The sequence below is a fragment of the Cupressus sempervirens genome, chromosome 6, assembly GCF_028749045.1.
Source record: "Cupressus sempervirens isolate cs-2001-9-10 chromosome 6, ASM2874904v1, whole genome shotgun sequence".
In the NCBI taxonomy this organism is placed as follows: domain Eukaryota; kingdom Viridiplantae; phylum Streptophyta; class Pinopsida; order Cupressales; family Cupressaceae; genus Cupressus; species Cupressus sempervirens.
The window spans coordinates 432,316,202-432,340,629 of record NC_143123.1 but is presented as its reverse complement, the minus strand read 5'-3'; the positions used below and the strand labels follow the sequence as shown (position 1 = coordinate 432,340,629).

The 24,428-nt window shown below is 34.7% G+C and overlaps 1 pseudogene; it reads left to right on the top strand.

Moving 5' to 3' along the window:
- The window catches only part of LOC149552895 (chaperonin 60 subunit beta 2, chloroplastic-like), a 122,057-nt pseudogene extending 101,838 nt beyond the window's left edge, over window positions 1-20,219 (top strand).
- The last annotated feature ends 4,209 nt before the right edge of the window (window positions 20,220-24,428 follow it).

The following is a 24,428-nucleotide window of genomic DNA, read 5'->3' as shown; positions in this document are numbered from 1 at the left end:
ATGGGTATGCAAGGCATAACAAATGGTGACTCAATTGGGAAAATGTCTTTTATTTAAGAACTCTAGAACTTATCGTATAATCATCCTAGTGCCTTACTGTTGGACCCATTTGCCATTGCACCAAAAAGCCATGACTATTAGTGAACAATGCAAGAGAATAGATGACATACCCACAAAATTGTGACACAAGATATACCCTGGGAAACCCTCATTGAGGGAAAAACCCAGCCTCCAAAAGCATCCATCACCATATATTATTCAGCAAAAAATACCATTGCCATACAACCATGGAAGCCTTCATGGCCATAGCCACAACCGAGCAAACTATGTGAACAAGCATGAATCCACACATCCCATGCCATGCTTCCAACCTTCACAAATGCTCCTTTGGCTAACCTGTCAAGCCTTGTCCTACTTGACTCTTGCCTTTCTCACTCTCACTCACTCTACAACAATTACCCTTGTGGCTACTTATATAGTAGCAAGTCCCACAAAACCACCAAGTGGTATTACATAAACCATGTGCTACCAACTCACTAACCCTACATTTAATATTGGGCATTTAATTCTTTTCTCCAATATTAAATAATTACATAAAATATTATCACAATGTTACAATACAACTCATCAAGAATATTCCATGGGAATCTTTACATGTTGCACATCCATCTAGGCACAACATTACATAATAAAATAAAATAATAAAATATAACAATATTATGCAATGTGTGCAACACCCATTATCTCAACAATCTCCCACTTGTTGTATACATTGCATAGGCTCAATCCATAGCCACATAAATGAACAGGGGAACAATCCCTCCCAACACATCCACCATCATGGATCAAAATACACTAAGTGCTCCATCCTAGTACCCAAAACAAAAAATCAAAGTATCCAGCATCTCGAACATGAATGATGCCACCTCCTATTATGCCACTGCCACTGGATATACATAGAAGCCATCCAAAGAGAAAACCACCCAACCTGTCACAGTAGAAGATCATAAAATCCTGTACCAACTAAAATTCCAAGCACAAAAAACCTGATCCAAAGGTAATCACATGTATTCGTAGTTGTCAAAATATCCATAACTGAAATAGCACCCACAGAAAAGTGCCAAACCCATCCAACTATCCATACCTCAAAGGTATAACAAGTGAATCTCATATCACCAACATATCCAATCTATAACCTGCAATCACAAGCCTCAAGAGCAACACCTACCACATATATACCAAGAAGTTCCCACTGCAAAAGATAATGTCAAATCTATAACCAATCCACTCACAACATCTCAAAGAAGTGAATCCATGTAGTATCAAGGACATCCACAATACATAAACTGATATCCTGCAAGAAAAAAACTCTCATAAAAGGTCTCCAATAGTCTCCCAAATTCTCCACAACCAACAGAAGAAAGAGAAAGAAATAACCATGTCATCTCTCACATGACATACATGAGCACAAACCAGTGATCACAATTTGTAACCATTCTAGAATCCAATGTAAGCAAAACTGAACATCCAGGAAGATAACCAAGACCAAGAGAAACCATGCAAATCATAACCTGTATCATGTCCTTCTACACACACCTCTAGATATAAACTGTGCAAGTATGATCTCCTCCATAAAACCCCAACAAGAAGCCACGACAACACCCAAACTATACCATATAACTAATCATGGATGTAAGTCTCTCACAAGAAGATCAAACTCAATAAACCATTCCTAAACCAAGGAAAATGCCCAATATAAAACCATCTCCCAAATTCAACCACCATAACAACATATGCACATGGAGATAAGCAATGCTAAACCATCTCTTAGAACTAACTCATGTAACATAGCTCAAGATCCATATCCATGAAAGACAAGCATAAATATAATGCAACTAAGAAAAATAATGGGCTGTACCTCTCAAGTAGCAAACCGTCGAGTAGATCAAGAGTGGGGAATGAGAATGCTCATCAAGATACCCAAGTCTCCAACCAAGACTCATCTAAGAACAATCTCCTCTCAAGTCCATATCAGGTGACTACCCCTCAGACTTCCTATTGAAACCATCAACCATCCCAACAAATACTTCTCTAATCTAAGAGAAACCAACATCACCACCATCTCTAAGTATCCATGAGCACCTATAACCAATCAATCCATGCCAACTCCAAATGCAACATAGCAATATCATGAAGTATCCAGCTTATGATCAGTGTACTCAATACTAAGAAACTAAACCAAGATCAATGTCAAAGTTCCAACCATGGCCTTAGGAACATAAACATGACAACATGATCTAACCATCTCATCCAAAGAGATAACATGCTCCATATGAACATACTATAACATGTCACAACTCTAAATGCGTATCAAGAGTATACCATGACATAATAATGAAACCATCCTTATACCAAGGATAACATGTCAAATAAAAGCATAAACCTCACCTTTGCCAAGAATCCTGTGAGTCCTCAAGATGCAACCCTCTCCACACACCAGGAAGAAAAACCATCTCCACATACCAGGAAGAACCATCTGCATACACCATGAAGATAACCAAGAACTCCATGAGTCCTTAAGATCTATCCATCTTCACACACCATGAAGATAACAAGTGCACCATGCAAATTTCAAAGACACTTCTGCAGCAATAGGATCTAAGAAAAACCCTCCAACATCTGCAAACACTCAATAAATATATCAATGCCAACAACTCCCACTCAATCGTGGTACCAAGTCACCCATGGCATCATAAAATCCATCTCCTGCATGAAGATCCAAACCAAACCAGGAACTAATCCTGCACTGTCACCCCATCACAGTCACAAGCTCTGACTAGATCGTGTATCCAAGCTATCCATGACATCATGATGAAAAATAACCATCCTCTAACCATGAGAATCAACCAAGGCATCAAACCATCAAAGAACTCAAAGTGCACATCATGAGATCCTTAAAAGAAACCAAATAACCATGATCCTCAACCAAGAAGATATACCACCATAACCAAATCAGAAATCCAAGCTAATGAACATCAAGGATGTACCTGTATATCCAGTCATGTCATGCCAAAATCCATGACACCATGATCACATCCATGAACTGAGCATCTATCTCTCAAAGTGTCCAACCTGTCAGCATAAAATAGTCAACCACAATCCTCCACCATGACTGTCCCTGGTAACAACATCTCATCCCTTCTACATGAAAAAATAGTAAATCATGTGACTTAGGGCATAGACAACCCAAATCTAAGCCACCAATTTAAATATGCATCAATAATGAAAGATCAATGGGCAAAGACAACCCATAACCAAGCCATAAATGCAACCTGTAAGTATAGACCGCTTACAACATTGCACAACTTGTAGACCCAACAAGTCATCATGCATATCCAAATCCAAACACTGATAACCATATCATCACGAGACCAATATGAAATATGAACTGACTATACAATGACATCAAATCTTAAATCTCCAATGCCATAAACTCACAATGTTACCATAGTCAAAATATATCTATAAACTGTTTAGATTAATATATCAACAAATAAATCATGCCAAACCTACACCAAATTTGAACCGATGTGTAGAGCTCTCCAAGAGCTTTTTGTTGACTAATTGAAGTCCAAAATTCGACTCTGTATGCCCAAGTTATGCCCTAATTCGTGCTCAAAATAAATAACATCTTAATTTAGGGCTCTTAAAATTTGACAAAATCTCAAAATCACAGAACCAAACTTATACCACATTGTAGTGCTCTGAATTACCTTTCCAACGCCTATAAGAACTCTGAAATCCAATATTCTGAGAGAAAGTTATGACCATTTTACTAAGACAGTCTTTTTACTATTTTCAGTGCGATTTTTCATTTTTAATTTTTTTTCAGTGACAAAAATTTCGAGGGGATTAAATTTGACAACCATCATGGGCTGAAATCAAAAAACTCTTTCATTTCCTTTGAACATGGCCAAACTAGGGCATATTATATATCAAAATCTATGGAAATGTCAACCCGGATCCAATGGTGAGGTTTTTTTTTACCCAGGAGGTCATTTCTACAAGCTACCCCCCAAAATCCTCATTTTTAAATGAAACATCCAAAAAATCTTTTTCAACCTGTAAACCCACTTATTCTGTAAAGCCTTTTTACCTGTAGGCAACTTGCACAAATCCCATGTCTTATTTTTTAGCAAAGAGTCCATTTCATTTTTCATTGTAGACTCCCACTGAATCTTAGTATCCACCTGCATAGCTTCATCATAACTTTCAGGTTCACCAGCATCAGTAAGTAAAATAGAATACAAAGAGGGAGAAAACCTTTGTGGAGGTCTAATTTGCCTCATTGACCATCTAACATTTACTGGTGTGTGTGGTATTTGTTGTTGCAGTTGTTGCACATCATGAGGAATGGCTGGAACATCAACTTTTGGAGTATCATCTAGCACTACATAATCATCTTCTTTCTTCTCATGTTGCTGCAATAGATCTTTGTACAACACTTTCTCATTGAATATGACATCCCGACTTCTAACAATTTTAAGATTTTCAAAATCCCAAAGCCTATAACCAAATTCATTAATGCCATATCCAACAAAGACACATTTCTTTGATTTAGCTTCTAGCTTGGTTCTATTTTCAGAGTCTATATGAGCAAAAGCTTCACAACCGAAGGTCTTGAGAAAAGAATAACTCATCTTCTTACCAGTCCATGCTTCCTCTAGAATACCATAGCCCAAAGGAGTAGAGGGACCTCTATTAATAAAATATACTGCAGTATTGACAGCCTCCACCCACATGTGTAAGGGCAACCTAACATGCAACCTCATGCTCCTTGCACGCTCCATTATAGTCCTGTTCATGCATTCAGCCACTCCATTTTCTTGTGGAGTCCTTGGAATAGTTTTTTGTCTACGAATACCATTAGTGGAGCAATAATCTTCAAATTCATGACTGCAATACTCACCACCATTATCAAATTTGAGACATTTTAATTTCTTACCAGTCTCATTTTCAACCAAGCATTTCCATTTCTTAAAAGTTTGAAATACATCAAATTTCTGTCTAAGGAAATAAACCCATACTTTTCTAGTTGCGTCATCAATAAATGTAACATAATAATGAGAGCCACCAAGGAAAGATACCTATGATGGTCCCCATACATCTATATGCACAAGCTCTAATTTCTCCTTTTTGTTTTCCTTCCCTGTCTTTACAAAACTCACTCTCTTTTGTTTTTCATACACACAACTTTCACAGAAATCCATATTCACACATTTCAAACCTGGTAAAACTTTCTTTGAATGAAGTACTTTCATACCTTTCTCACTCATGTGCCTAAGTCTATTGTGCCACAGTGTTGTATCAGAATCTACAACAGCTATTTGTTCTCCCTGCTCAACTACAACAATTGTTCTTGAACATTCATTTTCTCTGAAACAATCAAAGTAGAAGGAACAATATGACCTGTACAAAGATATAAGGTGCCTACTTTCACACCTTTTGCTACTACAAGGGAACCTTTTGAAACCTTCCAATTTTTATCATTAAAAGTAACTACACAACCCTCATCACTGAGTTGCCCTGCTGAAATTAAATTTCTACTTAGTTTTGGAACATGTCTTACCTCATGTAGTAGCCAATGATTCCCATTCTATAACTTAATCTTAATTTTTCCCTTTCCAACAATCTGACAGAGTTCATTATCCCCCAAATAAACAAGCCCAAAATCCCCTTGGACATAATCAATGAAATAACCTCTATGAGGTGTAGCATGAAATGAAGCACCAGAATCTAAAACCCATGAATCATCAACACTCTCTAAAGATAGAAGCAAAGCATTCTCTTTGGATTTGTTACTTACCACATTTTCCTCCTTGTCTCCATCTAATTTATCTCCTTCATTTTTCTTTCGATTTCAACAATCTTTCTTTTTGTGCCCTGGTTTTCCATAGTACTAGTAATCATTTGGTCCTCTCAATTGAGACCTCCTCCCCTTTGACTTTCCTCTTGATTTTCCATGATTTCCAAAGTTACTTCCTCTTTCAGTCATTCTGCCCCTGCTTTGTGCATTCAAAGCACTTCCTGATGTAGATCCACCTGAGGATTTTCTACGAGTTTCCTCACTTAAAATAACACCAATCACATCATCATATTTCAGGGTACTAGATCCAGGAACAAAATTACTCATAGCCATTACCAAGCCATTCCAGCTTTCAGGTAAAGAGCAAAAAATCAAGAGAGCCCTAATTTCTTCATCAAAATTGATACCCACAGAAGATAATTGACTAGTAATAGTATTAAACTCATTTAAATGATCTGCAATAGATCCACCTTCTACCATTTTCATATTAAATAAACGCTTCATGAGAAATACCTTGTTTGAAGCGGAGGTCTTTTCATACAGTGTCGCTAGGGTTTTCATCAAATCTTCTGTTGTCTTTGATTTTGTAATATTAAATGCCATTGATGGTGCCAAGCATAACCGAATGCTTCAGAGTGCCTTTCTGTCCAAAAGATCCCATTCAGCCTCTGACATAGTTCCCTGATTCTTGGCTTTTCCTTCCAACAACTTCCATAAATCCTTCTGATATAGATAGTCTTCCATTTGCATCTTCCATAATTGGAAGTTCTACCCATTAAACCTATCAACCCTCAGCTTACCCTCATCTGCCATCGCTCCCACTCAATTGTGAGACTCCCACTTAACTGTGAGACTTTCTTGTAGAGGATAACTGAAAGACAACCTCGCTTTGATACCACTTGTTAGGATAAACCACGAACATAAATAAAAATTACATGCAAATATAACCAATAACTGAAAAATAAAAGATCACACAGAAATGAACACAAGGCACCAAGATTTAACGTGGTTCACCCAATCCTTGGGCTATGTCCACCAAACAACAAGTTCGATCTTATTACAATCCAGTGATTACAACCTGATTACAATCCGTAATCCCTTACAACTCAATACCATTGCAAGAACCAATTTTGCATCACAACATAATGAAAAATACCCAACCCTAAGCCCTTTTATACAAGTATTAAACCGCTTTAGGGTTATAACATGTTGGCCATATGTCGGCCATAATATGTTAGCTACCATGTTGGCCACGGCCCAATTTTTTTTTTTGAACCCCACTATTTATGAAATATGTACAGTACTTTCCTGATTAGTCACCGCAATCTAATAATCTCTGTGGGTAGTGGAGCGTGTTGCATCACCCAATAATCTCCCCCTCGACGCGCATACCAGTTGCTTACACGGGTTGAGAAGGCACCAGAGAGATTTGAACCCATGACCAGGCCAAAACTAGGCTCTGATACCAATTTTAGGACCCATTTGTTGTTGTACCAAAAGCCATGACTGTTAGTGAACATGGAACACCACATAATTAACCACCTGTGGGCAGGGGAGCGCGTCGATTGTAGGGCCCATTTACTGTTGCACCAAAAGCCATGACTGTTAGTGAACATGGAACACCACATAATTAACCACCTGTGGGCAAGGGAGTGCATCACATCACCCAACAATCTCCCCCTCGACGCGCATACCATGTGCTTATGCGGGTCAGGAAGGCACCGGGGAGATTTGAACCCATGACCAAGCCAAAATCAGGCTCTGATACCAATTGTAGGGCCCATTTTCCATTGCACCAAAAGCCATGACTGTTAGTGAACATGGAACACCACATAATTAACCACCTGTGGGTAGGGGAGCACATTGCATCACCCAACAATCTCCCCCTCGATGCGCATACCAAGTGCTTATGCAGATCGAGAAGGCACTGGGGAGATTTGAACCCATGACCAGGCCAAAACTAGGCTCTGATACCAATTGTTGGGCCCATTTGTCATTGTGCCAAAAGCCATGACTGTTAGTGAAAATGGAACACCACATAATTAATCACCTGTGGGCAGGGAAGCGTGTCGCATCACCCAACAATCTCCCCCTTGATGTGCTTACCAGGTGCTTACGCGGGTTAGGAAGGCACCGGGGAGATTTGAACCCATGACCAGGCGAAAACCAGGCTCTGATGCCAATTGTTGGGCCCATTTTCTGTTGCACCAAAAAGCGATGACTGTTAGTGAACATGGAACACCACATAATTAACCACCTGTGGGCAGGGGAGCGCGTCGCATCACCCAACACTTACCTTTGTGAAGCATATCCCTTTTTGCATGAACTCCAAGTCTAAAAATCCTAACTCACCATAATCTATGAACTTATCAATGTCATGTTGTGAAGTGTGTACTTTGAAAGGGGGTATATCATTCAACTCCTAAAGAAAATAAAGAAACTAGGCTCGCTCAAGGTTTCCTTTAGTCAACTTTTATTGGATATCGTGAAAGTTTGGGAATTAAGGATCTCCTTCCTCCATTGTTCTTTATTGTTTTTCAAGGCATGGAAGGTAGTACATTTTTCCCTAGAATTGACAAATTTAATTAGTTCATGCGAAGGTAATTTTTTTACCATCCCATCCTTAGCATTTTCTTATTTTTGATTGGAAGGAAAAAGGCACCCACTTCTCGAGATACCACTTAGCATTTAATTTCATCAAGTTTGAGCATGTTCAATCAAATCATTCCATTCTTATAATGATTCTCCTCTTCCCTTTTCTTTCCAACTTAGTTAGTCTTTGCATTAGCTTAAGATATGATCAAACTTGTCTGGATTTGATGAAGGTTGACCATTACTCAAGTTAATACTTGTTATTTTTAACTGACAAAAATAGGGCAAGAGGGAATTTTTAAGGTAAGAAAAAGAGTACTTGAATGCCATAGGATAGATTTTCATTGAGTTACATAGTGTCATGTGAAGAATTCTTGCCTACTTGGAGGAAAAAGAAACAAAGCCCCTTGAAAAGACCAAACAGAAACCAAGAGGAAAACAAAAAACTAGGACCCGAACAAACTTTTTACAAGGGCTAAAAAAGCCCTAGAAAAAGAAGCAAAATTAATTTATGAGGTGAACCCAAAGGAACACCTAATTGATATTTAAAAGAAACTATACATATACTACAACAAAGAGGGAATGGAAACTCTTATCCCATTTCTTCATTCAAATTAATGTTTGATAAAATATCCATTAACAATAAAGGAGAAAAGCTCTCTAGTTAGCAAACTAAGATGATAGGTATTATCCTCATAGATCTTTGAGATCTAATAAGGCCCAATTCAGAGTTGTTGGAACTTGGTGTGCTTACCTTTCTTCTTGTGGGCATTGTCCCAAACGAGGACTAGGTCTAAAATCTAAAAGGCATTATTTTGGGATCTTATTTTGAACCACCATTTGACTACTACTTGTTGAAGTTGATGAAAGATCAACCCCACAACTCCCAAGAATCACCTGCATGCAAACACCTATCAGAAAAAGAGAGAAGCAAAAGCTACAGAGGTTGAAATTCCCATATCCATAAATGAGACATTCTTGATGAGAAAAATAAAAATATCTATTATAAAAAGTGAATGAATTAGTAAATTACAATGAGGTATATATCCTTATAAAAGGAGATCTAAAACCCTAAAAGGTAAAACTTAGATTGCTTTATAATAATTAATAAAAGAATTAATTATTATATGCCTAAAGTTTAGTTTAAGTGAAATAGAGTTAATAAGTAGCTTAATAATTTAATTAATAAGTAAATACTTTATTAATCTAACGTCCCTCCTTAAGATAAACTTAGGGAGTAGCTAAAAACCTATAAACTACTACTGAAAGTAAATTTGGGTCCTAAAAAACAAGGCTTGATGAGGTACCCAAGCACAACCAAATCTTTGAAAAGAGGAGAAATAGAGAAAACCATGTGGGAAAAACATTACTCCAAAAAGAGATGGAAAATATGTTGAAAATAACTAGTGAAGGACTGAAGAAGCCTCCAAACTAGGGAATGCCCCAAAAGATAGGAACACAAGTTGATCATGAAGAACATCACTGAAGCATGTAGACGCTACAAAGCTCTATCAAAAGTAACTACTAATCTGAAGAACCTCCACTGAAAAAGAACATAACTAAGTAGAGAAGACTATAATCTACATTGAATCAAGAGGCACAAAAAGGAAAAAAACTTAACTCAAAGATACAAATGACATGAAACACCAAATCCTAAAGAGCCGATCAATCAAACATGGAAGGCTATAGCCAAAGTAGGAAAAGAAAGAAAAGTGTCTTTATGGTAAATGATCCATCTCACCAAAATGCATAGGTACCCAACCACTACATCTGCCTAGTACATAGGAACAAATATTGAATAGATAACTCACTTCATAGAACCAAGGAAGCATGAGAAATAATAGAAGAACATCCCCAATGCAGACAAGGGTGAGGTGATAGGCAACTAGAAAAGTGGGTCAAAAGAACTGCATTCAAGGAACCGCAACCACACTACTACATTTAACCTCATTTTTCTACCAAAATTTTCAATCATTAACTAAATAAGTTTAGGTTAGTTGGAATGTTAAGGCAACAAATTTCTTTTTTTTACATGTGAGCTCTATGTTGGTCAAAATTTAAACCAACATGAGGCTTATACATTAAAAAAAAAAGAAACATTCCTCACTTTCACTTTGTGTTTCATGTGCATAGGTTTTCAGTATTTTCACAAGGGTTTTGAAGAGAATGAGATTAGATACCAGACTTATCAAATTTGGGACTGCTAGATGACCACTAGATGTTGTTTCGTGTGATGATCAAATCTACTACTTCCTTTGATGCTACCTTTTCTTTCACGGAAGATGTTGATTGTGGGTTGGATCTTAACACACACATACTTTTACCACCTTAGATGATACCTTAGTTGTTGGGTCATGGAAGAATTAGACTGACGATCAATAATTGATTTGGTAATATTATTAAATAGTGTGATTTGTTTTTATAGTTTCATTAAAAGAAGATTGTGGTCCACTTTTGTCTATATTCTCACTATTAGATTGTTGAGACTTAATGGTACTTCTACAACTCACTTTATGATCACTTTCTACTAGATCCTGTGGTTTCCTTGCATCTTGTTGCATTTTATCTGTAGTGTTTACATCAATAATTGGGACTTTGCATCCAAGACCTACCATATCCTCTACCCTAACTTGAATTTTCTTCGAGCGTTTATGCTTTTCTTATGACAAAGGGATAAAAAATCTAGTTGACCTCGCCCCCTTCCTCTACTTGTTGCTGGCATATCAAAAGGGTTTGAAGCCCAAGCAACATTGATAGCCTTAAAAGATTACTGATGTTATCATGTCTTCAACATTTCATTATATTTCCATGTTAAATATTAATCAATTCACCAATAATTTGGGCTTAAAGCTTTTCCTGGTCAATATCTTTCATGGGCAAAGCTTGCACTCTGCTTCAATATGTTTTAAGAATTGGGTTAAAAAGTAGATTCACTGTGAATACTCCTAAGCCTACATTCATTTGAAATTTGCAAGAACCAAGTAAATATATCCATACAATCAAAATTTCCTTGAATGTTTCTAAAGTTTTTTTATTAAATCCATTTTATTCATAATCTACAAACATTGTAGTCGACAAGAATGCATCTAACATTCTATCAAACAGCTCACGTGCCTTGTCTATGCTTCCTAATTTTACATATATGTCTACACGAGCAGTTATAATTACAATATTTGACAACATCTTTGTATTCTTCATGCTTTGATGGATTTCCATACCTAGTTTTAAATCTATGAATTTTCTTAGGCATGAAGGATTCTAGTAAAGGTCACCAAGTCTATCTTTACACCTTCTTATTGCATTTCATTGTTTAAAGCTTTCTCATGAAACCCATTTTGTGCATAGCTTAAAATCATAACATTTCATAGAACCACATTTTGGGTAGGCATTCTATCAAATAGTTCAAATGCCTTATCTATCCTTCCCCATACGAGGGTAGTTGCAAGTACAACATCTCACAAGATGTCTTTCCTTTCATGGATATCCATAGCCTATTGTAGAGCTCCAAATTTGTGTACAAGCTATAAATACACTGACAGATGTAAATCAATCAAGCTGGAGGCCTTCTTTTTGCATATGCTAAAACATAGTGAATTCCTTGTGAGGATACCTCTACCTTCTCTATGCTACTATAATCCAGTAAAAATCATTTATTTGGACTTATTTTCAATAATGTATTGGTTAGATATTAGCACCAAGATGTTATGTATGAATCAGAGAAAATTAAAGTTGAAATACATGTAAATAAGCTTATTATTGATATTCTTGTAGAAAATATAAATCTTCGATTGATTTTAATGTTTGATTTTCTGCACATGCCACTTGAGGAAATATCTCACTGCAATTTATCTAAGTTACCGATTTCATTATGTGTGCTTTTTTTTAATCACACCTTTTGAGGATATATTGTCCCTTATTCCTATTGTAAATAACATGTGCAATTTTTTTTCCCTTAAATGAGAGAATTTTTTTGTCTTTATTTAGGATTGTTGTTTGGAGATTGCAGTTGGAAGAGTGTGCTCGTTACTTGGAGACAATCAAAACATATGAGAACAAGCCAGCTGATAGTATTCTAGAGCATACTGACAACAACTATCTATCATGAGTATTCTTCATACCTCTATTGAATAAAAGTTGTACTCTATTCATGTAGATTTAAAACTTAGAAATATTCATTTCTTTTAGCTAGGAATAATAAAGATAAAATGACTGAAAGAAGAAATAGATTTAGAAGAACCTCTTTGAATGAATATAGGACATTTGTGTTAAATTGTTTTGTGTTTTGTCTAATTTGTATTGTATTTTTTAATGATCAATGGAAAAACTTTCTTATATCTGCATCCTTGAGTGAGGAGTGCCATTGTATGGGACATGTCTCGTGTCCCTTCATTTCCTTTGCTAATTGCACCTTTCTGTTACAAGTCTTCTAACAATAAGATCATTTAGTATAACATTTTTTAATAATGAAGATTGTATCCCTTCATGATCATTTCTAGATGCACCTTTTCCTTGTTGGATTTTCATCCTTTCATTCAATAATTAATCAAACTTTAGTTATTGATTATAATATGCTCCTTATTGGATGCCAATAGTAATAATCTCACTAGTCAGTGTGCATGAGCTAGTATAATAATATGGTTCATTGGTTCAATAGATCTTAAAGTTTGTCATTTTTTCACTTAATCATTATCATAACATAATTACTATTCCTCCATATTGGTATTAGCTATGAGTGTTGTATGCTTATTATTGCTCAGTCATATGTTGATTGATGTCCTCTTGATTATTTATATTTATTGATACAACTTCTCCTGATTTGTGTATCATCCTGTTACATAGTAATCATGGACCATCATTGGATATACATATGATCAATGATCAATTATCACTTGGTTTTTGATCTTCATACTAGTTATCATACTTATTAGCACTTGGGAACCAGAATACCCATTACAAATTCCTCATTTGCTATTTTGTATCACTCCATATTGATTTAGTAATTAGTTCATTAACCAAATCACTTCTTCTCATGATGTTGATTTGTATTGACTGCTCTTCAACTTCTTCCATGTATGATGCAGATTGATATCTGAGCTATTAGTGAAAATAGTTCTAAATCATGATTTATCCATAGTTGTGATTCTCTAATATGAGTACTTTCCTTCATCTAGGAATGATTGCTCAATACTAGATGTCATTTTGAGGATCCTTCACCATTTGATCATGGATAATCTTGTGATAGTTATTGCTTTATAGTTTAAATGATGACTAGTTTGAAGATGTCATGTTGATAGTCCTTTTCAATGGTTTACCCATACAACATAGAGTGTCTGATGCTAATGAAAATGAAGATGTATAGAATGTTCACCATCCTTCTTGAAGGGGATCATCAAATGGAACTAACCCTTATTCTTCCTAATGCAATTAGGGAAACTGTCTTATTTTTAAGACTTCACAGCTTTCCACATCTTATTCTTCTACTAACATATATCTTATAATTATTCTAACTTCTATTGCTATTGTTGTTCAAGGACTGCCACCTCTTGATCACAAAGTGCACAATTACTTTAGTATTATTGGTTTAAGTATGGGGACATCACAGATTCTGCAAGCCCAAGGCAGGTAACCCATTGCGATACATTGGTCAAAGTGCTTTTGTAGTTAAATTAGAGAATAAAGTAGATAGAAATATTCATATGTTATGATGAGGCTTGTGAAATTACAAGCATAATTGGTTCCCCTTGTGACTTTTATATGTGTGGTGAAAAGGTACAATAATTAAGGATAAATTACAACATTGAGATTTTCCATAGAAGCTGTGTATGGGTTGAGGGGAATGTTTTAGAGATGGATTGGTGAGTATTCATATAATAAATAAATATTTCAAGTGGTCTTAAGCCTTTGGTTTTGTTTTATTGACTTACAATGACATAGGCAGTAAATGGCATACACAAATTGCATCCTACTAAAAAATCCACTTGCAACACCAATATTTCCCATTTTTATCCATAAATGATTAGTATTGTTCATTAGAAAATAATGCAGAATAATAATATAAACATAACAAATGTGTGTGAAGAAACTTGTAACTCTTAGCTACTCATTTCAAAGAAATAAAAAATTACAAGAATGAAGATGTGGCAATTTTTCCTAGCTTGTATTCATATAATTTCAACAAGAAACAAAGTATTAAAATAGAAGATGATACAGAGAAATGAGTGGAACTGGAAAGTGAACTAGTTTAGAATAAGGAGGATCAATGTAATTGCCTCTAGAGAACTAAAATGTGAGGTTTTTAGAATAGATAGGAAAAGCAACATAATCATCTCGTGAGAGCTAAAATGAACTAGCTAGAAATGTACTTATCTTTTGATCATGTGATGCAATAAAAATTTATTCATGGAGTATGCTACCATATTAACTTGGGGATTTGAACCCTAAAATCATGCTTGAGAGATTGATATTTTGAAGATGTGTTTTTTTAAATTTTTTTTAAATTGATCTTCTTTTGACCACGGAAGCAACACACCCTTGGCTTTGTTGCCATTATTAAGGGTTGTCTTTTGCACCAAATTCATTTGGTCCCTTTTGTTTTGGCTTTGTTGTGTCTAGGATTGGATCTTGGTTTCAGAGTTGGATTCTTTCTTAAAAAGCTCAATCATTTACCATTTTTTTTCAATTAATATTTCTCTCTAAGGATCTAACGCTGAAATTTTTCTATGAAAGCCTATATATGAACTACTTGAGCTCCTCCTTTCCTCTTGTTGGTAGTTGTAATGATTTTTATGCATCCATAAACAAAATCCACATCAACCTTTGATTGAAGATAACATAATTTATAGTTTAGAAACTATCATGTGTATGCCTATTGCTTGATGAAGATAAATACTGACTCAATTCCTTTATTTTGTCATCTCCTATGTTGCATCTTGTCAGTGTGAAAATGAAGGTTGTGATGTGTTTGACCATGGTCAAACATGTAGATGGTAGGGAAAGTGAAGTATACTGGGAGGTATCAAGTGCTATGTGTGAAAGGGAAAGCTTGTGGAGGTTTGCTAAAGGGGAGCTAAGAGATCCTGGAGCCTAGACATGCCAATGCCTTTTTTGCATTGTCACACCAAGAAATGCAACACAAGAGATGACACACCTAGGGAAGCATCTACCATCATAAAGTAGGATATATGCCTTATGGATGCTTGGAAATAGTACTTCATGGAACAATGCACATGACCACATTGAAAATCAATGTCCATAACAAAATCAGGGGCAAATATTCTAGAAACATAAGAAAAAGGACTTATGCTCATCTGGATGGAGCTTCTCATTGATTTATGATATTGCCTATAATTTTTAAGATATTCTATTTTTTTTTATAGTTCCAAGAAAATGAAACATCATCCCATCATCTGATACTTTTCGAGGCACTTCTCAATATCTTCCAGTTTATATTTTGCACAATGATGGAATAGATGAGCAATTGATACTTCAAGGACCAAATTATTGAGTTTGCAATATGATATTATAACCTTTCCACTAATCTATCAAGTTTCTTAAATGGAGTGTGTAGGATGCCATTGACCTTGAGCTCCCAGTTGACACTTTACTACAAAATATAGCTCACTGTTGGCTTATCATTTAAAATCTCTTTATTGTCACCAAAACTATTGCACAAGTAAGGTTTGTTTGGTTTACTAGCTGAAAAATACACTAAATTTATGAGTAGCTTTATATGATTCTTCAAATGTTGCAATAGAAGTAGTAATATGGGGAGACTCTGTATTGCCATCCTTCTATATGCTTTTTACAAAGTTGGCTTGATGTTGTCAATTCTGCACGATTTCAAACAATCTGAATGCATACAATTACAGGCATAAGAGTCTCACAAAGAAAATGTATTTGGAATATTGGCTTCATAATGCCAAGAATAGGAAAAATATGAAAACATGAAGATCAAACTATTAGGTAAGGAAAGAGTTTGGCTCTAGAATAAGCTTTTTAAGCAAATGGTACTCATGTATTTATTTGATAACATTGTACTCATGTGTGATAATCATGTATTCAATTCAAAACATTGCACTCAAACTTCTTCTATTTAATAAAAGAGATATTTTTTGGTGTGGCTAGGTTTCATCCCTTAAGCTCAAGGGGTTTTTGGCAATGACTATTTGTCATCTAGCAGTGCTGATGTATGTAACTTGATATCTCTCTATTTTGATTTGTTTAATATTGTAACAATATTAAATAGTTCCTGTTGTATTCAGATTGGTGGAGGTTCTTGCTCATCTTTGTATTTGAGTTGTGGCATGGGTGGTGGATACTTAGGTGGTAGTGGCTCATCCTATTACTAAACTGTAAGTATAATTGTTAGATTTTCTATTGTAAAATTTTAGTCTCTGATAGTGAAGTCTAATCTTTTGTTTGTGAGAGCTTACTAGGGTTTGAGTAGTAGACCATAGAGCTGTCTTAGTATGATGTCTCCTTAGCACATCTCTATGGCATATAGATATCTGATCATGAGGCTGCCATAGGTTGGAATAGAATTAGGATTTGAGAGGCATAACTTAATTTTTTAAAGGCAACATTCTTTTTATATGAGAAGAGGCTCTTGTAGCTTGAGGTGACTGAATGAGAATCGAAGTGTAGAAATATTATACAAGATGCTAGTTGGTAGCTTGAGAATTTGAAGAGATTTTGGTGGCAGCATTTACTATTTCATAAATTAAAGATATTAATAACTTAGGTGTAGGAAGGCATAGGATGCAAGATGAGTAGCACATTATTGTTTGCTTTTATTTGGAACTTTGTTATTTTTGTAGGAATTTTCATAGAATGACTCTTGTAGATAGAGGTTCTATGCATCACTGGCATATTGGAAGATGCAATTCATGGTAGTTATCTTAGCTTAATAATTGCTGAAGACATTGAGCAAGAAGCCTTGGCTAACCTTGTCATCAATAAGCTTCGAGGTGCACCAAAGATTTTTGCTTTAAAAGCTCCTAGATTTGGAGGAAGGAAAAGTTAGTATTTGGATGACATTGTTGTGTTGATTGGAGGTATTATTTAGTAGTATGATTATCAAGTGAACCCTAAATTTTTGTCTCTTAATCAATTATCATGGTAGTTTTCTATCCAATGTTAATTATGTTGATCAATTTTTCATAGGCCATAATGAAGTAGCCTTTTTAATATTTTGAACATGAGTTTAAATTGAGTGCAAAAAGTAAGTTGTTAGCTTAGGATTATGTTATTTTAGAGTTCATTCTCCTAATATGTTATTCAGTAATATAGACAACTATAAACATCTGAACCATGTATTCTAATGTAGGCACTGTCATTAGAGATGAAGTGGGGTTGGCCCTTGACACTGTTGGGAATGAGGTTCTAGGAACTACTACCAAGATATTGCTAACAAAAGATTCAACAACAATAGTTAGTGATGGAATGACTGAGGAGGCTATTGAGAGAAGAGTTAATCAAATTAGGAGTATGATTGAAGTATGCCTTCTTGTCTCTGTGTGTGTCTTCTTTGGGCCTTAACAAGGACTATTGGTCTTATGCTTTGTAATTAGAGCACTTTAGTTTTATTCTTTATGTTATTTCTCCTTTATCTGCACCTAGTATCTCATCATGGTTTGAGCATATCAATATATTGGAAAAGAATAACTCATTAGAGAATTGTGCTATTGTCAACCTAGCTTGTAGAATGTATTTGACAATTGAATATTTTCTTTATTTCTAAGTTTCTGAACAAGATTATGAGAAAGAAAAATTTAATGAAAGGATTGCTAAACTATCTAGGGGAGTTGCAGTTATGCAGGTGAAGTTATTGAAATGTGTCTAGTCTTATGTAGTGTTTCACTGTTAAATACTTTGCATAATAGATAAATTTTGTCAATTTATATCATTCATTAAGATAGGCTTTATTGTGCCTATATCATTATGATAATAAATAAGCATGAGCCAAGTTAGGTGATGGATGATAAGAAGTATGATTGATAGGTAGGAGCACAAACAAAGACAAAGTTGAAGGAAAAGAAGTTACGAGTGGAGGATTCTTTAAATGCTACAAAGGTATGGCCGTCTTCTCTATAAATAACTTTGTCATTTGATATGAATGCATAAAACTCTTATGCCAATTCCTATGCTAGAAAAAATTAACTATTAAACCATTTGTGTATAGAATGAAAAAGTCTTATGTCTACTATTCTCCAATGGTGTAAAGAGGACTAATTCTTTTTTCTACTATCCTTTAATCCTCCCTCATAGAATGAAAAATTAATTGAAGTTATATTAATTGCATTGGAGAAATTCACTAATTAATTTCTATAAACATGCAGGTGTTGAAGAGGGCATTGTTGTTGGCAGATGGTGTGCTCTTTTGAGGCTTGTTGCAAAAGGTTGATGCTATTAGAGATACACTTGAAAATGAGGAATGTAAGGTAGCTTAATTTTGTGTTTGCTACACGAGCAAGTATGGTTGGCATGGAAGTGGCTTTATAATCCTTAATGGATATGTAGATAATGCTTTGTCATATAAGACTTAGCTCTACAATGTGTTTGTAACATTTGGCTTTGAAATTTTTTGGTTCTTTGATGTCTGCAGAATGGTGTAGGTATTGTTAAACAAGCTTTGAGCTACTTGGTGAAACTAATTGCAAAGAATGCAAGAGTAAATGGAAGTGTTGTGGTTGAAAAGGTTAAAACAACTCCTAAGAAATTGTTGAATGGAATCAAGTATATTTAAACTCAATTCTTTCATAGCTATTCAATAGAATCTTGTTGATTTAAGCTCTTTTTCTTGGGTATGTCCTATTCAATTTCATTGGACATCAGCCTAAATGCAGGCAACTCTTTCTAGTCTTATGAAGCCTATTGAATTTAAGTAAATTGATGTTGTGCTTGGGTGTACAATCTTATTCAATTTCACTTGATGTCGTACTGGATGCGAATAACTCTTTCTAGTCTTCATGGTAATAAAATGACAGCCCTATCCTTGTCTTCTTACAGGTCATTTCCAATGATAATCCCAATTATGGATACCATGTTGCTACAGGTGGTTATGAAGATTTGATGGCTGCAGGAATTATTGATCCAACTAAGGTAAGATGGTATATTCATTTGATGTAATTTATTTTTATTTTTTCAATTTACTAATCGATGAAATGAATGCAAACTAGTGTCATTTATTCATTGTCTTATAGTCAAATTAAATTTTGATTCAAGTACAAAATATGATGTGCTTGCATTCAAAGTAAAGTGTTGAATAGACATATATAATCAATTATTGACAATATTGGTGATTCAAGCTCTGCAAATAAATACTATTCAAAAAACTTGTTTCCTATAAAATAATAAAACATTATGCTAGTTGATTGGATTTATTTTCATTTATCAGGTGACAACTACGTGGGGAATTGGTTTGATTATTGGTCTAGCGATTGGAGGGTTTTTGGCACAGGTAAATTTTTGTCTTAATTGTTCTCTTAATATCTAAAATAACATAGACTTAATTTTCAATCTATTTATTATTATTTTTCTATTTATGACTATTGAACTAGGCATATTTGACATATTTTCAATGTTTTATTTTGTGAGATGATTGAATATTTTCTCATTTCACAATAGGATACAATAGATCTAAGAAACTATTTAGTGTTTTAGGGAAGGAAAAGTAATCCTATATTGAACTTATTTCTTATTTTCTCCTTTGCAGATGCTCTTCGAGTCTTTGAAGATGGAGATTTGCAAACTCTTGGATTGATGGGTTATGATGAGAAATTAACTCATTCATTCACTGCACACCCAAAGATTGATCCAAATATAGGTAGCATAATTCTTTCAAAGCCTGTCATAATGCATGACTTTGCAATAACTGATAACTATGCAATTTTCATCAATCTTCCTCTCTATTTTTCCCCAAAGGTATTTTTATTTTAGAGTAGTCTTATATTATTGCCTTGCTATTTGAAGAGTATGGAGAAGTTATTGGAAACTATCTAAACTCAAATAATTCAATTGTATGAATAATGTATTTAAAGCCTTAGAACTTAAATCATTTTTTTTCTTCATAAAGAAAATATAGGATAGAGGTTGTCTATACATCTCTCAAGAATAAATCAAATTGCTCAATTTTACTTGTTGCTATCTCAGGATATGGTGAAGGATGGAAAATTCATTATTTCTTACGATAGTACAATGAAAGCACATTTTGGTATACTGCCTCAATATGCCAAAAATGATCTTCAGATGAGATGGTTTGTGCTACCAAACTACTAAATCTACCAAAAATTTCCAGAATAAATTGTATGTGAACTATTCAACTTAACTAGTTCTTTTGTGCTTCACTTACTAACCCATGCATAAATAAAGGATGAGTCATCAGGTATTATCTATTTTACTTTGGTGATCAAATATGAGATGCATTTCAATTTAAAGAGTGGGAAGGCTTCACAAAAGAAATTGTCCAAGTTTGCAGTAGATTTTCCAAGGATTAATGAAAAGTATATTGGCAGGTAAGACAATTCCGAGTGATTATACTGATACATACCCTCTTCATAGAACACTACATCTCTGATTTTGTCTCCATTTTTGGTCGATCTTGTTGCCTTGGATACAATGTTGATTGGGAAATATCTAATTCTACTTTATGATTGAAAATGCATGCAAAAAATAGCATTATGTGTATGCTACTACACTAGATTCAGTAGCTAAGGTCAAGGGAATCATAAAGTTTGATCTTCAAGTAGAACCTGAGGCAGGAAAGTTTCAGATTGAAGTTGGAGGCAATGTGCTAGGGGTTTTTGACTTTGGACCTGGAAGATTTGGTACTAAGGTAATATTTATACCTAGGGATTCTAGGTTAGATCTGGAGGAGGATGATGGTTACTTGATCTATTTTTTTCATGATGAGAACACTGGGTATGGTTCTAGCTTACACTCAATTTTTTTGAGTCCTGAGTTGTCTTATATTTTTCTCTAGAGATGATAAGAAGAAACTTATATTTATGTAAAGGCTATTGTCTCTCAAATACATGATGAATAGGTTGTCTAGTACATGCCACTATTTCGAGAGATATAGTCTTTAACAAAAGGGCTTAGAATAATAACAATACCATAGTCAATATTGAAACTAGGATCAGGATAAATCATAGTATTTACTATTAATCACTATATTAACAAGTGACTTGCTAGGAAAAAACTAATTAGGTTAGAGAAATCAGAAGTTATGAGATGACCAATCAAGAGGAAACAATTGAGAGCTTAGAGTGACACAATTTTCAGATGATCATATGAAATGAAATGAGCTTCCAAGTAGAAAGAAACTAGAAAGATATTGTGTACAAATGAAGGCATAAAATGGATGGTTTTGGAGCACTCAGCACAGACACTAAACATTCAATACATATCATCATTTGAGATCAAATGGGTGTGTGGGATTATACGCATAGTGAACAATAAGAAAGGGAATTGAACCCTTCCTGAGGCTCACACTTGTTGAGGTCCACTTCATCAATGTGCCTTCTTGTGAAATTTCTGTCCAAAACCTTTCTAATGAGATAATGTGTTATGAGCTCTTCATAATTGTTGTGAATCCTAGATTCATGTTCCATCCCATTGATGAAGAGCTCATAACACATTATCTCATTAGAAAGGTTTTAGACAAAAATTTCATAGGAAGGTCCATTGCTGAAGTAGACCTCAACAAGTGTGAGCCTTAGGAAGGGTTCAATTCCCTCCTTTATTGTTCACTATGTGTATAATCCCACACACCCATTTGATCTCGAATGATGATATGTATTGAATGTTGAGTGTCTATGTTGAGTGCTCCAAAACCATCCATTTCATGCCTTCATCTGTACACAATGTCTTTCTAGTTTCTTTCTACTCGCATGCCCATTTCATTTCATATGATCATCTAAAAATTGTGTCACTCTAAGCTCTCAACTATTTCGTCTTGATTGATCGTCTCATAATTGTTGATTTCTCAAAAAAAATTCGACCAAGAATTGGTCAAAATTTTGACCAATGCTTGGGGATTTTCTACCAAGAATTGGTGAAAATTTTGACCAATGGTTAGGGGTTTTCTACCAAGCATTGGTCAAAATTTTGACCAATGCTTAGTATTTTTCCACCAAGCATTGGTCAAAATTTTGACCAATGCTATACAGTTTTCTACCAGCATTGGTCAAAATTTCAACCAATGCTTGGCAAAAATTGTGCCAACAATTTTGAAAGTTTTTGACCAATGTATTGGTCAAATTTTGACCAGCCAGTAAGGTGGTCAAAATTTTGACCAATTGGGTGGTCCAAATTTTGACCAACTTAGGTCAAAATTTTGACCAATAATGGTCAAAAAATGAGCCCAAATTTACTAGTTTCAAGATGCACAAAAGAGTACATATGTGTGTACTAAGGTGATCAATCTCAGACATGTCAAGAAGCTAATGTCATAGAAGGGAGACTCATTGAACAAAGGAAGATGGAAAACAAACACAAAACATCAACCCCCCATGACACTTTAATTAGAGTAGTGCATGTACAATAAGAAACAAGCTATGGTGAATTCCAAGAATACAATAATATGCATGAGTGTCCTTAGATGACATTGCTCAAATCATAAGGCAAAACAAGGCAAAAAAATTGAAATGAAAATATAGATAAAATATGACACTTTATCTCAGCATGTTTGCAAGAATGCATACAAATGATGTCTAAATAGACCAAGAGAACATAAGGCTAATATAGAATATAGTACTACCCATGAAAAATCATCTGAAGCAAAAAAATCAATCCCCAGACCTGAAACAACCAAGATATCTACCGAAATTCAAAAATGCAAAAAACTAAACAGAATCCACCTGGAGCAAAATCTGGAAAAAATAACTAGCTTCACTAGAAAGAGCTCTGAAAGACCTTTCCAATGATATAAATAATTTCCAAATAAAAAATTGGATGCTCAAGATATGTCTCCAGGAGTGCAAAATAGAACCTCTAACTTTGACTACATGAACTAGAAACCAAACAACATAAAAAGTCTAAATAAACTACACCATCACGACAGGTTCGAAAACAACTTTCTGATGATATCTTATTTGTGAAAAATGGAGACTGGATGAACAAGTTACGACCAAATAACCACATGTAGGTAAAAATAGAGCTGGAGGGGGAAAAAAATAAAAAATTACCGGCTTAGGATTAGTGCCAAAATGTCTTCAAAAGTGTACTCAATAGCACTATAAATCACCTCAAGAAGCATGCCAAAAATTCACAAAATTCAAAAAATTTCCACCCTGGGAAATGTGCCCAATTTGCGAGAAATAATTTGTTTGCTTTAGATTTCAAATATGTCCATATTGGACACATTTTATATGAAAATAGGGGTTTTTGGACACTCTAAGCTCAACGGTGAGGTCTTTTTGGGTTCAAAGTGCACTGAAAAAATGATGACCCCCCCCCCCCCCCCCCCCCCAGATTCAATACAAAAAAACTCTAAAAACTAAAACTCTATGAAAAATATGAAATCCAAGATAAAATTCTAATAAATAGAACAAGGGCATGAAGATTTGGAGCTCTAATACCATGTTGAAGTTGATGAGAGATCAACCCCATAGCTCCAAAGAATCACTTTCATGCAAACACCTGTCACAAAAAGATAGAAGGAAAAGTTATGGAGGCTAGAATTCCCATATCCATAAATAAGACATTCTTGAGGAGGAAAAAGAGAAATTGCTATTATAAAAAATGTATGAATTAGTAAATTACAATGAGAGGTAAATCCATATAAAAGGAGATCCAAAACCCTAAAAGGTAAAATCTAGGTTGCATTATAATAATTAATAAAATGATTAATTATTATATGCCTAAAGTTTAGCTTAAGTGAAATAGAGTTAATAAGTGACTTAATAATTAAATCAATATGATTTAATTAATAAGAAAATACTTAATTATTCTAACACTACTTGGTGTTTAG